Below are 13853 nucleotides of genomic sequence, written 5' to 3'. Positions count from 1 at the left end.
ATTCCGTCACGTTCCAGAGATAGTATTATTAAAATCAATCACACTATATTAGAGGTATTATTTACTTTGAAGTTTGTTATTCGTGACAATTTTGTTTTTAGAAAAGAGACCAATTTTAGAGACAAAAAATAATTAGTTGCTATAATGACTAAATTAGATATCATTTTAGAGATTAGATTTTTTGTTGGTTTCTAAATTGGTTTATATTATTGTTAAATAGTTTCTAAATTAGTATCTAATTAACTACCAAAGTTTCTGCTACCAAATTTGGGATCTAAATAATTGGTAGTTAAAACCTTAGTAGTTAATTAGATACCAATTTAAAAACTATTTAACAATAACTATTTAGTTTATAAAATGATCTCTAATTTAATCATTATAATAACTAATTATTTTTTGTCTCTTTTTTTCATAATCTTTTTATAATATATTTAAACTATCATTGATTTTTACTCTAAACAATATGAGACTATATTTCGACTCTAAACTATGTGAGAAACAAAGGAATTGATTTATTGGTAGTTAAAATTCAGTTTAATAAGTCTTTAAAGTGTTTAAAGGAGTAGAAAAATGAGTAGCATTATAATAATGGGGTGAATAAGATTTTAGAGAGAGAAAGTGTGTGTCCTGGTTCGACCTTACGTGGGGATGATAAGGAAGAAGAAAGAGAAAGAGAAGAAAGTAAGAGGTGAGAGGGGACCACAGAGCACAAAGGCACATGGTGTGCCATGAGTACAAAAAAGAGAGGATGAAATGTTGAACTGTGAAATTAGGGTTAGGTATGGTAGTTAGAAAGTCCAGTATCACGCCCTTCTTCCCCAATGGGACCATTATGCAGTGCAACAACTTTCTTCTCTCCTTTCTTTCCCCTTTTAAGATTGATGAAATTAACCCTAAATTATTGACAGTTTTAGAATGAATGGAGATGAGAGTGTGATTTGGAAGAGATTAGGTTTGTTGATTTGAATAGGGTTGGCGGCATGGTAACGTGGGAGGCAGGCATGAAATAAATGGGAAAAAGGAAAAAAGGTGAAAAGAGGGGTTTCATAGGATTGAAAAATGGAGAAGAAACACGTGGCAGTACGTGGGAATGAAAGCTACAAGTAATGTGGTGTGTTGTATCTGACAAGGAAAACCACCCATTCAACTCCTTGTCTAGTTAATTCTATACAATATTTTTTATATCTATCAACATTTCCTTTTCCTCCCATTTCCTATTAGACAATTTCCCTCTAAATCACTCACCTTATGTCTCCTATGGTTAACCTCACAAAACATTTCACTTTACCTATATCCTCCAACTAAACTCATTTCAATCAATTCTCTTTTTTCCTTCCTACCAAACTTTTCAATATTTTTCTTTACTTTTATTCTGGTATCACTAATATAATCTTACACTATTCAAGTGATGACAGTTTATGTACTTTTTTTCTCAGTCATAACATAACAATACCTCTGGAACTTAAAGCAGGGCAGTTTTTTCGTGAGGTGTGCTCTACTTGTGCTAGATTTCTTCTCACAGTTTCTCTATGCAATGTATGTCGCTGTTTTGTTTTAAATCATTAGGAAACTTTAGTTTGTATTATGTTTCGTTTGTAATGTTCTTGGTGTGTAAGCTAGATGGTAGGCTGGTATGTGTTTACTGTAAAAGGGACACCCCTTAAATGTCCCTTTTAATTAATTTATTTTTGTTGATAAAAAAAATATTTTGTGGGGTGTGTTCTGCTTGTGCTAGGTTTCTTCTCACAGTTCTATATGCAATGTATGTCGTTGTTTTGTTTTAAATCGTTAGAAAACCTTAGTTTATATTATGTTTTGTTTATAATGTTCTTGGTGTGTAAGTTAGGTGGTAGGCTTGTATGTGTTTACTGTAAAAGGGTTGAGATACTCCTAAAGTATTCCTTTTAATTCATTTATTTTTTGTTGATAAAAAAATATTTTTTTTCCTCCAACCTATCGAGATGCCTTTTAAAGGAAAAATCGTGACAGGGTATCAATCTTCAAACACAGACAATATTTTGAATTTGATGATTAATCTTAACAATGTTATCTCTCGGATTTGAGGTCGGAAGAAGGTTATTTCCATTTGCATTGTGATAATATAACATTTCAATGTGTCATCTCATTGTTAAAACCTCCTCCTACTCCAATAAAATGTATAATATTTAAGTTTTACTTAATTGTAGATGTTTTTAAATATTTTTTTTATTTTTTTATTCAGAATCTTATTTATTGACTGTATAATGTTGATTGGTCAAATCTTTTACCGAAAATTGTTGACTTTTTAAGTAACCACTTGAGATCAAATTTATTGCATGGAGTTTGTCCTTTTAGAGTTTTTCTATGTGATCCTATATTAAATAAGATTATCCAATATCATCAATACATGTAACAGCCACGCTTGTAAGGTGAGTTGTTGTTTTTTTAAGAAAAAAATTATATAATATATGAAAAGTTATTAAAAAGTCACATACTAACAAAAAAACAAAGTAATGGTACACGTAGGATTTTTTGAATATATAATAATATTTATAGAGTGAAATTTTAGGCTATGTTTTACACCTTTCTTATTCCATTGTTTAAAGATTTATTTTCATAAGTTTGGGTTATTTGCATTATGGACCATTCGATTAGGTGTTTGTTCTGTGGGCTTTTGAAACTCAATCCACAAGAAAATTTATAAAATATCTTAATCTTTGATTTAGATGAAAAGGTAATTTATCCTTTTAATCCCTCTAAATACTAAAATGCAACTTTCTATTTTTATAACAATTTTATATGATATTTTAGGTTTCAACAATTATTCAAAAACACACGATTTAGTTCTTAATACAAGACTAATAACACATTACTCTTAATATATAAATAAACTAAAATTGCATTAAATTTTTGTGAGGATTAAAATTAATATTTTAAAAGGATTTTGAATTTTCTCCCGTTTACAGTAAGAAAAAAAAATCATGGTTAACAAATTTTAAACATTTATTATTAAATGTAGCCGGAAAAATAAAAAGTGTGTTCAACAAATATAATTTTGATGAATTAATTGCCAAAATCATAATGTAATTGTTAGTTTAACAAATTTTGATCCTATAAAATGGTTCCATTAACATCAATTAAAGTAAACTATAACATTTGTATGGACACATTTTTCTAGGAGATTTAAAAAAAACGTATTTAAGAAAACAAAAGTGAAAAATACTGTAGAATAATGACTAAAATAACATGATTATACAAACACATACAAAACTTTATGATGATACCGTATATGATATTATCAATATCAATCGTGTTATATTTTGAACATGGTAAAAATAAAAATAAAACATTTAAAAGTTATAAAGACGAGGATATTGTTTTGTAAAATTCAATACATTTATATCTACTTAAAAAAAATAATTAATGATTATATGTTTAACACTGATAAAATAAAAAAAGTATTGTAAGATACTAACATATAATATAACATCCTTCTTCTATTCATCTAACATATTTATTTATCAATAATTTTTAATATTTATTTAAATATATTTTTAGTACATGTAAATATTTATCAATTTTAAATTCCTAACTATTTTTATTAGTTTTTAATCATAATTTTAGTTAGATCCATGTTAAAAATGGAATATAATTTAGATAAAAAAAAAACAATCAAGCTAAAGGTAATTAATTCTTTTAAGTACGTAATTTAATCTGTAATTTTTTTTTATAAAAGTTTTCATAGTATATAACTTTGACATCTCAGGCTAATATTTCGAACAATTACAGTCTATCATCACATGAAAATATTTGATATTAATAAAAGTATTACTTAAACATCAATAATATTTGATATTATAATTTTAATGATTGTAAAATAATTTAATTTATGATACATATATAAACAAGGATTTTGTCTCTAAAAATACTAGATTAAAATAATTTAAAAATAATGTTAAATAATTGATTTATAAATATTTTTGACTAGATAAAAAATAAAAAGATATTTGAATGAATGAATGAATTAAAAAGGATTAAGTTGAAATGTAAAAGTAGTTAAAAATAAGAAAAAGCACTAAAAAAGAAGGGGTGTTAAAAAAAGGGAAGTGATGATGAGAGGACAGAAATGCGGTGGTGACACCTGAAAAAGTGGAGGTCCCAAAGGAAAGGAGGAAGCAACACGGAACTCGAGGCAAGGACAAGGTCACGGTTATTGTCGGTTATGGCAGTTTGCCACGTAACACCCACATGCTTCTCTTATTTCCTGTGGGCCCAGCCCACCCCAGGCCCACTAGCCCCACCGACAAATCTCTCTCTCTCTTTTCTTTTTCAATTTCTTCAGTCAAATGTAACGTTACGTCTCTTCTCCAAGGCCCCACTTTTCCACTTATTATACTAAAATAAACACATAAATACATAAATACTTTACATAAATAAATATCCTACTACCACTACCACTCTATCTATCTACTCTTTTTTTTTTTATCATAATCAAATATATACCTATACACTAAATATTTTTCTAATTTTAGGATAAATCCTACTTCTATTTTCACTTTTCAGTTTAAATTTTATATATATTGAATATTTATAATAAAGAAACTATTAAAATAATAAGTTATTATTAATTTTTTAAGTAATAAAAAGATTTTGTATAAATTAGAATGTTAAAGTATTCTATATTATTCTATCCTTGAAATTTGTTTGTTATGTAAAAATAAAAAATTACTAAAAATTTATTATAATAATTTTCTTACTACAAATATATAAAAACAAATATATTTAGTTAATTTTATTATATGTTTCCATCTATGTAACTTGAGAGATGTAATGTATTGATAATTTAATTATATTAATAATATATAAATATATTAATTAATAAACATATGGTTGTGCTAATGAATTTCTTTTAGACCGTAAATTAATAAATTTTGTATAATAATAATTAATATGAAAACTTTTTATATAAAAAAATAATAAATTTGATGGACTTTTAAAATAATTATATTAAAGTTTATGAAATTTATTATATAGAACGGTTTGCGATTAAATGATTTTGAAAAAACATTCTTTCCATCAACCAATTAGAAGTTAGTTTAAATGTGATTTTAAAAATAGTGATAAAAGATAAATATTTATTTCTATATTTTAATTTATAATTTAATGATAATATAAAGTTATTTATACTCAATATTGGTTATTTTTTTATTAAGTATAAGATAATCATTTTGATAAATTTATGTACTCATAAAATTACCTTTTAAAAAATACTTTTTTATTAAAATGCATTAATAAAAGAAAAAAAATTATATTTATTTTATTTTATTGAAAAAAAAAACATAAGGGAGTATAAAGTTGCATACAGTACTACCTAATAGAAAAATAGTTGAATAAAAAACTTAAAAAGATTAGTTAAATGCTTCACTATTTTAAAACCTATCATATGAATCTTGGATATACGGATGATAACTGGTTGGAACTAATATTGATTGTATTTATTTCTTCCTTCATTTATAATTTTTTTGTTTTATTATATGTTGAATATTTCTTTAAAAAAATACTTATAAATATTATTTTATGTCTATAAGTTTTTTTAAATAGATACTCGATATATAATAAAATATACCAAAAAAATATGAATTGAAATAAAATTATTATTTTAAAAATAAATTTAATTTCATATATTTAAACAAAAATATATAAAATTATAAAATTAAATTATAAACAATTTTTGAATTACTAGTATTTTTTCATTAACAATAGTTTTCCTTTTTATATAAAAATCACTTATTAAATATCAAAGATATTTGAGAATAAAATACCTTGATACATGTACTTGTCTAATAATAAAATATTTATTCTTAATATCTACAAATATCTATTAAAAATATATTTAATATTTATCATATATTATTTAATGCAAATATCCTAAAAATATATTATAATTTTTCATTTGAATTACTAGTAAAACGCAAAAACCATACCTATTTAGTAAAAAATGACAAACAAAAATAATATATTTAGTTTAGATGAAAATTTATTTTTGAAATATAAGAAATGATGTTGTTCTTGTATGGATCAGAAATATCTTGGTCTAGCCTTTATTTAAAAAAAATACTTTGATGTCTAAATTAATATTTAGAATATAGTGGTTAAATGTGTATCTTTATTTTAATTGATATGCATAGAGTGTTAACAGACCTTTAATGCTCGATAAAAAATTAACATAAAATTATTAAACTAATATCGATATTAAAATAATATTTGTACTATAATTAAATTAATTATACTACATAAATATATTCTTTTATTTGGAGGATTAATTTCAACCATATCACATATGAAGTATTTAATGATGTAAATTTAAGTTAGTATTAGTCACACTAGTTATTATATTTGAGATAGTATAAAGTGGAGCCTAACTTTTATCACCTATTTTATCTTAATTGATAATTCTATATAAGTTGAAAAAACAAGTCTCTTAATCCTTATAAAGAATAAGAACAATTTTGATTTTTTTAAAAATAATTTTAGTGTTTTATCCTTTATTCATTAAAATAATACCATCAATTTTTATTTAATATGTTATCTATTTTGAAGATAAATGTTTTACAATAAAGTAATATATATTTAATTAATGGATAATGGATAAACGATGAAAAAGACTATTTTGTCTTGACTAACTATTAATTTATATATTATATGATAGTCGCAATCCTTTGTTGTTGAACATATTTTGAATAAAATTGATTTATGAATTTATATTTGCTTTTTTATTGAAGATAATTTGAATGGAAATAATAAAAAATATGAATGATGAATAGATTTGAAATGAATGATGTTATATTTGAGAAGAGGAAGAGTGTGTGATGTGAGAGGAAATAATGTTGCAGTATAATTTGACCAATGACCAATGACCGTTGACCACCATAGAATAGCAGGAATCATGCCGACACTATTCTCATCGGAAGCATCAATACGTCTCTCTTCTCTCTCCGATAATCATGTTCACCAAACTCTCCATTCCTTCCTCAGATAATGCTTATATTCTCTCTTTTCTTATAAATGCTTATTGTTGGAAAAATCTATAGGTTCAATTTTATTGGAATACAAATAAATATATAACAAAAGTAATTTATCACATCTAAAATTATAATTTATCTAACATGTAATAGAATAGATTACCTGAAATATATCATCAGTTTTCATGTAATATATCATCATTATCACACAAAAAAAACATATAATAGAAGCAATATAGTAAGTTAAAAAATTTAAATTTTTTAATAAAGCTTTGATAAAACAAATTTAATTTATAAACATATTTATCATCATACATTTTTTATTATTTAAAATCATCATTCATAAGAGTCAAGCGTCTACAAGTTTTATCTTAGATTCCATATCACTCATACAAAAAATCTACTTATACCAACACATATATATATTTAACTCTATTTTTGGAAAATTTGTCTATTAATACTTAGAGACCTGCACATATCATATTATCTGTTGTAAATTCACTCAGTCATGAGCATATTCATCTCAATATCAAATCACTTCATATAAAATGGTAAATTTATATGACATGCTTTAATAAGTTCTTTCAAACCTATATTGGGTCATGATGAGTCTCCTTTGACTTTAACCACTTGATATTCTTCATCTATATGATTTAAAAATATCAGTAGAGTCAGGGTCGTCTATTTCACAAATACTCACAAATCAATACACTCTCCTAACAATATTTTATTTCCTAAAAATATTATGTCTTAATCTTTCATATAATTTCATACTTCATATCACACATTAATATACTATTCAATCACACCAAAGTTTAGATTTTTAAAATAATCCAAAAATATCACAAAATTCACTTAAACACATAACTAATTACTTTTAAGCATGTTTTTATATAAAAATAAAAAATTTCACTTAAAAACAATAAACAATAATAAATTAGGCTTTTAAAAGCAAAAATATATTGTACTTGTCATGAGTTCAATGGAGGACTTTGATCATCATTCTAATGAAGGATGAGTTCAAAAAGTTAGAGAGAAAGATGAGGAAGGAAAAAGAGAATTTCTAGAGAGATGTTGTTTATTTTAAAATGAAACATAAATAACTGATTTTTCTATTTATATACACTTTTCACTTTAATAATAAAATATTTAGGTGTTATTTTAAATATATCACTTTTAGTCTAAAACTACTTTCTATATTTTTACGATATATAAGAAGAAAATATTTATAAATTTATTGTTTTTAATATGTTAGATCCAAGATATTATGATTCTTTATAGACGTAGAAATCTTATCTTAATTTTAAAATACTCAGTAAACTAATAAAGTGAAGACATAAGTATGATTTGTTCTCTTAAAACTACAATATTTTTTTCACTTAAAAGAGATAAAAAAAAAGGATTCAACCAAGATATATATTAGCGAGTATCCTTTATATTTGGAGCATCTCATGGAAATCTTAAAGTAAAAAAAAAATAAAATTCCACATAAATAAGTTTTACATAAACTTATACAAAAAAAATTAGAATAAAGCATATTAAATATTTACTCCATCATATATGTATATATACTTTTCCAACCAAAAATATTTGTAATGTTAAGTTTTGAGCTACAACATAAATTCAATTCTTTTGTGTGTAGGATTCAATGTATACTTTACATGTTTTGTTTTGTTAATTTTTTTTATCTCAAATTCTAAATGAATGTTTTTTTTCTATATCATATTAAATTTTTCCATACTTCAAGTGGATCTTTCTATATTTTTCACTAAAGATTTTGAATGATTTTCTTAAGTTCTCATACAAATTTTCAATCAATCCTTTAAGTGATCTTTGACATCAGTTATATCCAAAACTATAGCAAATAGTTATACCGATACACAGTATTCCTAGTGTCAAGTTTAAAAGACACTTGTATAATTCGTATAAATCATTAATTAATTAGTTGTATAATCGATGTATTTAGAGAGATCAACATACTATCATAAAATGACATAAATATTATAAAAATTTAATTGTATTTATATTATGGAATCTTCTTATATAGTAGGGAAGTGAAACATTTTACTTATTATTTGTTCACCAAATGCTTCATCAAGAAGCTCCTTAATCAACGCTTTAAGTAAATGGCATTTAACTCTCCAAAACGCTCCTCTTATTCTTCTTCATCGTGTCTTTCATTGAAAGATTCCTTTACCTCTTTTTTAAGCATTTCATTAAATCTCTTATAGGCCTTCAAACTTTTTAGTCTTTTTAACACTTTTAGTGCTTAGGTTTTTCATATTCATATAGTTCATTTTATTGTTTGAACTTATAGATTCATAATTGTGCACTCATAACTTTTGTTGTTTTAATCTATTAGACTATTGTGCGCTCATAATTTTTTGTTAGAGTCAACATTTTTCAACTTTTTTTAAGTTACATTCTTACCTTTAGAGTTGTGGACTTCTACTATACTGAGATATAACGAATTATACCATTTTAAAAAAGCCAAAATCGTCCATAAAACCTCTAGCTAGATTATTTAAGTAGCTTAAAGACCATAAATTCTAAACTCTATATTCTAAATCTAAGCTCTAACTTGGTTAGATAAAGAAACAATGTTATAATATTTTACCCTAGAGAAACACTACTATAAAAAGCATTTTTAACAACATTTAAAAAAAACAATTAAAAACAACTTCAAAATCGTCATAATTAGGAATGTCATTAAAAAATTTAAATATCAACTACGACGATCATAGCTCTGATGGTTTTCGTATCCATGGTTAGTGACTAAATGTTATGTTTATGATTAACTCAAGTGACAATTTTTTTAAATTTTTTTTTTTTGTGATTAATAATATTGTTTTGTATTGAAGTTATGGTTTAAGATTTAAACTTTATTGAGATTTAGTATAATAATTAAAATATTAGTTATTATATTCAATATCTATTATAATCCGATTTAGTTTATTTAATTTTATTCTTTGTTAAAAAATTATATTGAATTTGATTTTATCATCGTATTTGAAAATCATTGTAAAGCTAAAAGAAATGAAAAGTAACTCGCATGCACTAGTAATTATAGTTTTATAAAAAAAAAAAGTCACGTCTTTCATAAAAAAAATTACGTACATAAGTTGTGTATATTTTTCTTTTAAAAAATATACTCTTTTTAAGAGTTGGAAAATGTAAAAATAAAATAAAAATATAATATTATTTATTTATGTATGTATATATTTCTTAATTTTTCATTTGTAAAACATGCTGACATATTGTAAAAAATAGTATAATACTTAAATTATATATATATATATATATATATATATATATATATATCGTAACGTCTCAAAATTTGAATCCAATAGTTAAATAAATGTGTTAATCATTGTAAGTTAATAATTGTAAGTTTGGTATGCATGCATGTATTTAATCAATTATTAGGAGTATTACAAATCTTTTCTGCTTAAAAAAATTGACTAAGTGAAAGAATCATGTTTAATATATTACATAAATTTTTATATTTGTACATTTGTTATATTTTTACTTTTATATCTGATGTTGAAAAAAAGTGTGTATTATTTGATGTTCAATGTTCCACGATTATCATTTTTATTTTTATTAAAAATTATTAATTAATATTTAGAACACGACATTACAAGAAAATTACTAAATAAAAACTAATTGTAGAGACAAAAACAATTAGTTGTTATAGTGACTAAATTAGAAATATTTTAGAGATTAAAAAATTTATTAATTTCTAAATTAGTTTCTATTATTAATAAATAGTTTTTACTAATATTTTAACTATTAATTATTTATATTCTAAATTTGGTAACAAAAATTTTAGTAACTAATTAGATATCAATTTAGAAATTATTTTTAAATAATAGAAATTAATTTAAAAATTAAAAAATATTTTAATTTTTATATAATCAAAATTAATTTTAGTATCTAATTTAGTCAATATAACAACAAATTATTGTTTTTTTGCTAAAATTAATTTTTATTTGATGATTTTCTTATAGTATGAAGAAAACATATAATAATTTAATGAAAATGAATTTAAGATCGGTAGAAAGTTAAGTATGAAGACGAAAAATAAATACATTTTTATCTTAAAGACGAGATAAATATTTTCAAACTTGCTTTCACTCCACTCTCTTCTCATCCTAATTTCACGTAAATAAAAAATATAATTAACACAAAATATTTATTTAAATATTGAATGGTAATTATAACTCTCATTTTTACCTATATATATATATACTTTATAAAGTTTCCATTTATTTATTTATTTTTAGAGTACTAATAATTATAAAATTTAATTACCTAAAATATACAATGAAGGGTATATATCAAAACATATTTACATATTTCTAATTAATAATTATTTAAATAGACTAAATATGTTATTATTATTATATTGCTTATTATTATTATGTTAAATAGATTTTGAAGTTCAAACAATATTTATTTTTATATTTTCATATATTATATGTGTAATATTCATAATATTTATTCGTTATCTTTGATTCTAAATTTTTAAAATTTAAAATTGGTTTTAAAAAAATAGTAATCTTAAAATCGATATTAAATCCATTTATGAACATCAAAATTATTTTTTAAAATAGAAATTTAAATTTCAATCCAGTTATTTAAATTTAGATTTACAAAAAATCAAACTTTTTAAAAAAACATAAATTTAAATTCAATTCCAATTCAACTATTTAATCAATCTGAAACAAATTAAATCTAATGGATTCTTTTTGTCAATTTCTATCAACAAGTTTTCAAAGGTCCTATCACTCCTTTTTCAAACATTCTATTGTTTCAAACTCTTTGATATGGAATTTTCCTTGTAGATTCACGTTTTTTAATCTTTTTGCATTTTACCTTTTCAATTTTCCAATATCTTTAGTCCACACTCTTTCAAAAGCTAAAGAATTCCAAAGAAACTTTTATACTTTGTTTTTATTTCATCTTCTATTTGTGAGTTTTTATTATTATTTGTTACGTCATCTTCTATCTCTAACAAAAAGATGATTAGAAAGTTGATTGAGCAACTTCTGAAAAATGAGTGTAGAGTTGAGAAGAGTCATAAGGAATCAAATAATGAGAAGATTCAAGATTAGAACAAAGACTTTCAACTATTTTAATAGGACTATAAAATTTTTTGAAAGCTTTTTGTCTGGATCAAAAGATTTTAGGTCAAGATTATAAAATTTAGAATATGAAAATATTTTTTATATATTTTAAATTTAGCTAATTTGAATTTGGTGAAAGGTTTTCAAATTATGTAATCGAGACTATTATTTAAAAAAAAAATATTATGGTTATATTTAGATTGGAGAGAATTTTTCAGATTATGTAATATGTATATATATTTTGGAAAATACTTTTGGATCCAAAAATTCTTCTGAATAATCCAAAGTATCTTTGAAATAAAAATTTGAGAAACGTTTAAATCAATAACAAATCAATACAAGAAAAAGAAAAGAGTAAATTACAACTTAAAACTAACATTTTCTACTATAAAAGTACAAATGGACTGTCAAACACTCCCAAATCGTGTAAAGACAGTTTCGTCATGCATTTCCATAGGTTCTTCTGCCACTCCTATACACAACGTGAAAATATCTTTTTAACCTTTTTGTGTCACTCCCATAGAATAGCTTCCGAATTATGTAATTTAAACACACATTTGAAGAAAGACTTCTAGATTATGTAATCTGAAAGCTAAAAAAGACTTCTGAATTACATAATCCATAAACTAATCATGCATTTGAAAAAAGGCTTACAGATTATGTAATCCAGAAACTAATTATGTATTTAAAAAAAGACTTACAGATTATGTAATATGAAATATTACAAAGGGTTATGTTTGGAAATATAAAAATTTATGGAGGTGGGAGAAGAATATATGAAGGTGCACGAAGAAAGAGCCTTGTGTAAAGAACCACTAAAAAAACCTTCAATAAGCACAAATGGGTGACTTGGAGGTACTGCAATGAAACAAAACAGAAGGTGAAAATTGTGTGTGAAGTTTTAAGATTAATTTATTTTTCTACTGAAGAACAAAAATTATTTTCACATTTACTGTGAGGGTAGCGAAAGAAATATATGGAGGTGCATGAAGAAACAACCTTACCAAGGGTGAATGCCCAAAAAGACAAATAATAAGCTTTGTAAAACTTTGGAAATTGGGCTTAAAATAACGTTTTCTTGGGTATGGTTCCTGCACCTCTATAATGTCTTTATGCACCCCATGATTTTCATCACTCTCACACCTTCCTTTGTGTTTATATTTACACACTTATTTAAATTTGAAGTTAAATTTAGATTCCGAAAATTAAAAATTGATCAATTTATTTCTGTAATTTGAAATTCCAGATTATTCCAGATCACTAAAATAACAACTTATTTCAATTCTGTAATCTTATCATAGAACAAAGTAATTTTTCCAATTCAAAATATATTATCGTTAAACACCTTACTGCATATACTTTTTCTTTTAAAGTATTTATTTTGATGTGGTTTAAATGCATATAATTTTTATTTTAAAGTATTTTGTGTTGATGTGGTTTAAATAAAAGACGTGTGGATAGACTAAAACCAACTTTTTTTTCAAATTACAAAAAATCAAAAAAAAATATTTGAAGAACAAAAAACAAACTTCCTGCAAGTTTAAAGAACATATTTAACCATAAAAAATCATAAAAAGCTAAACAAGTGGTGTTAAAGTTTCATTATATTTTTAAGAGGCTTAAATCTTAGATTTAACTCATTTAAATATTAGTGACCTTTAAGTGTTTGAATCAACTTGAATAGTTTATACATTCTCAGGATTTTTCTAATCCACATACAAAA

Source organism: Phaseolus vulgaris, chromosome 3 (genome assembly GCF_000499845.2).
Source record: "Phaseolus vulgaris cultivar G19833 chromosome 3, P. vulgaris v2.0, whole genome shotgun sequence".
NCBI lineage: Eukaryota > Viridiplantae > Streptophyta > Magnoliopsida > Fabales > Fabaceae > Phaseolus > Phaseolus vulgaris.
This window is presented reverse-complemented; position numbering follows the sequence as displayed.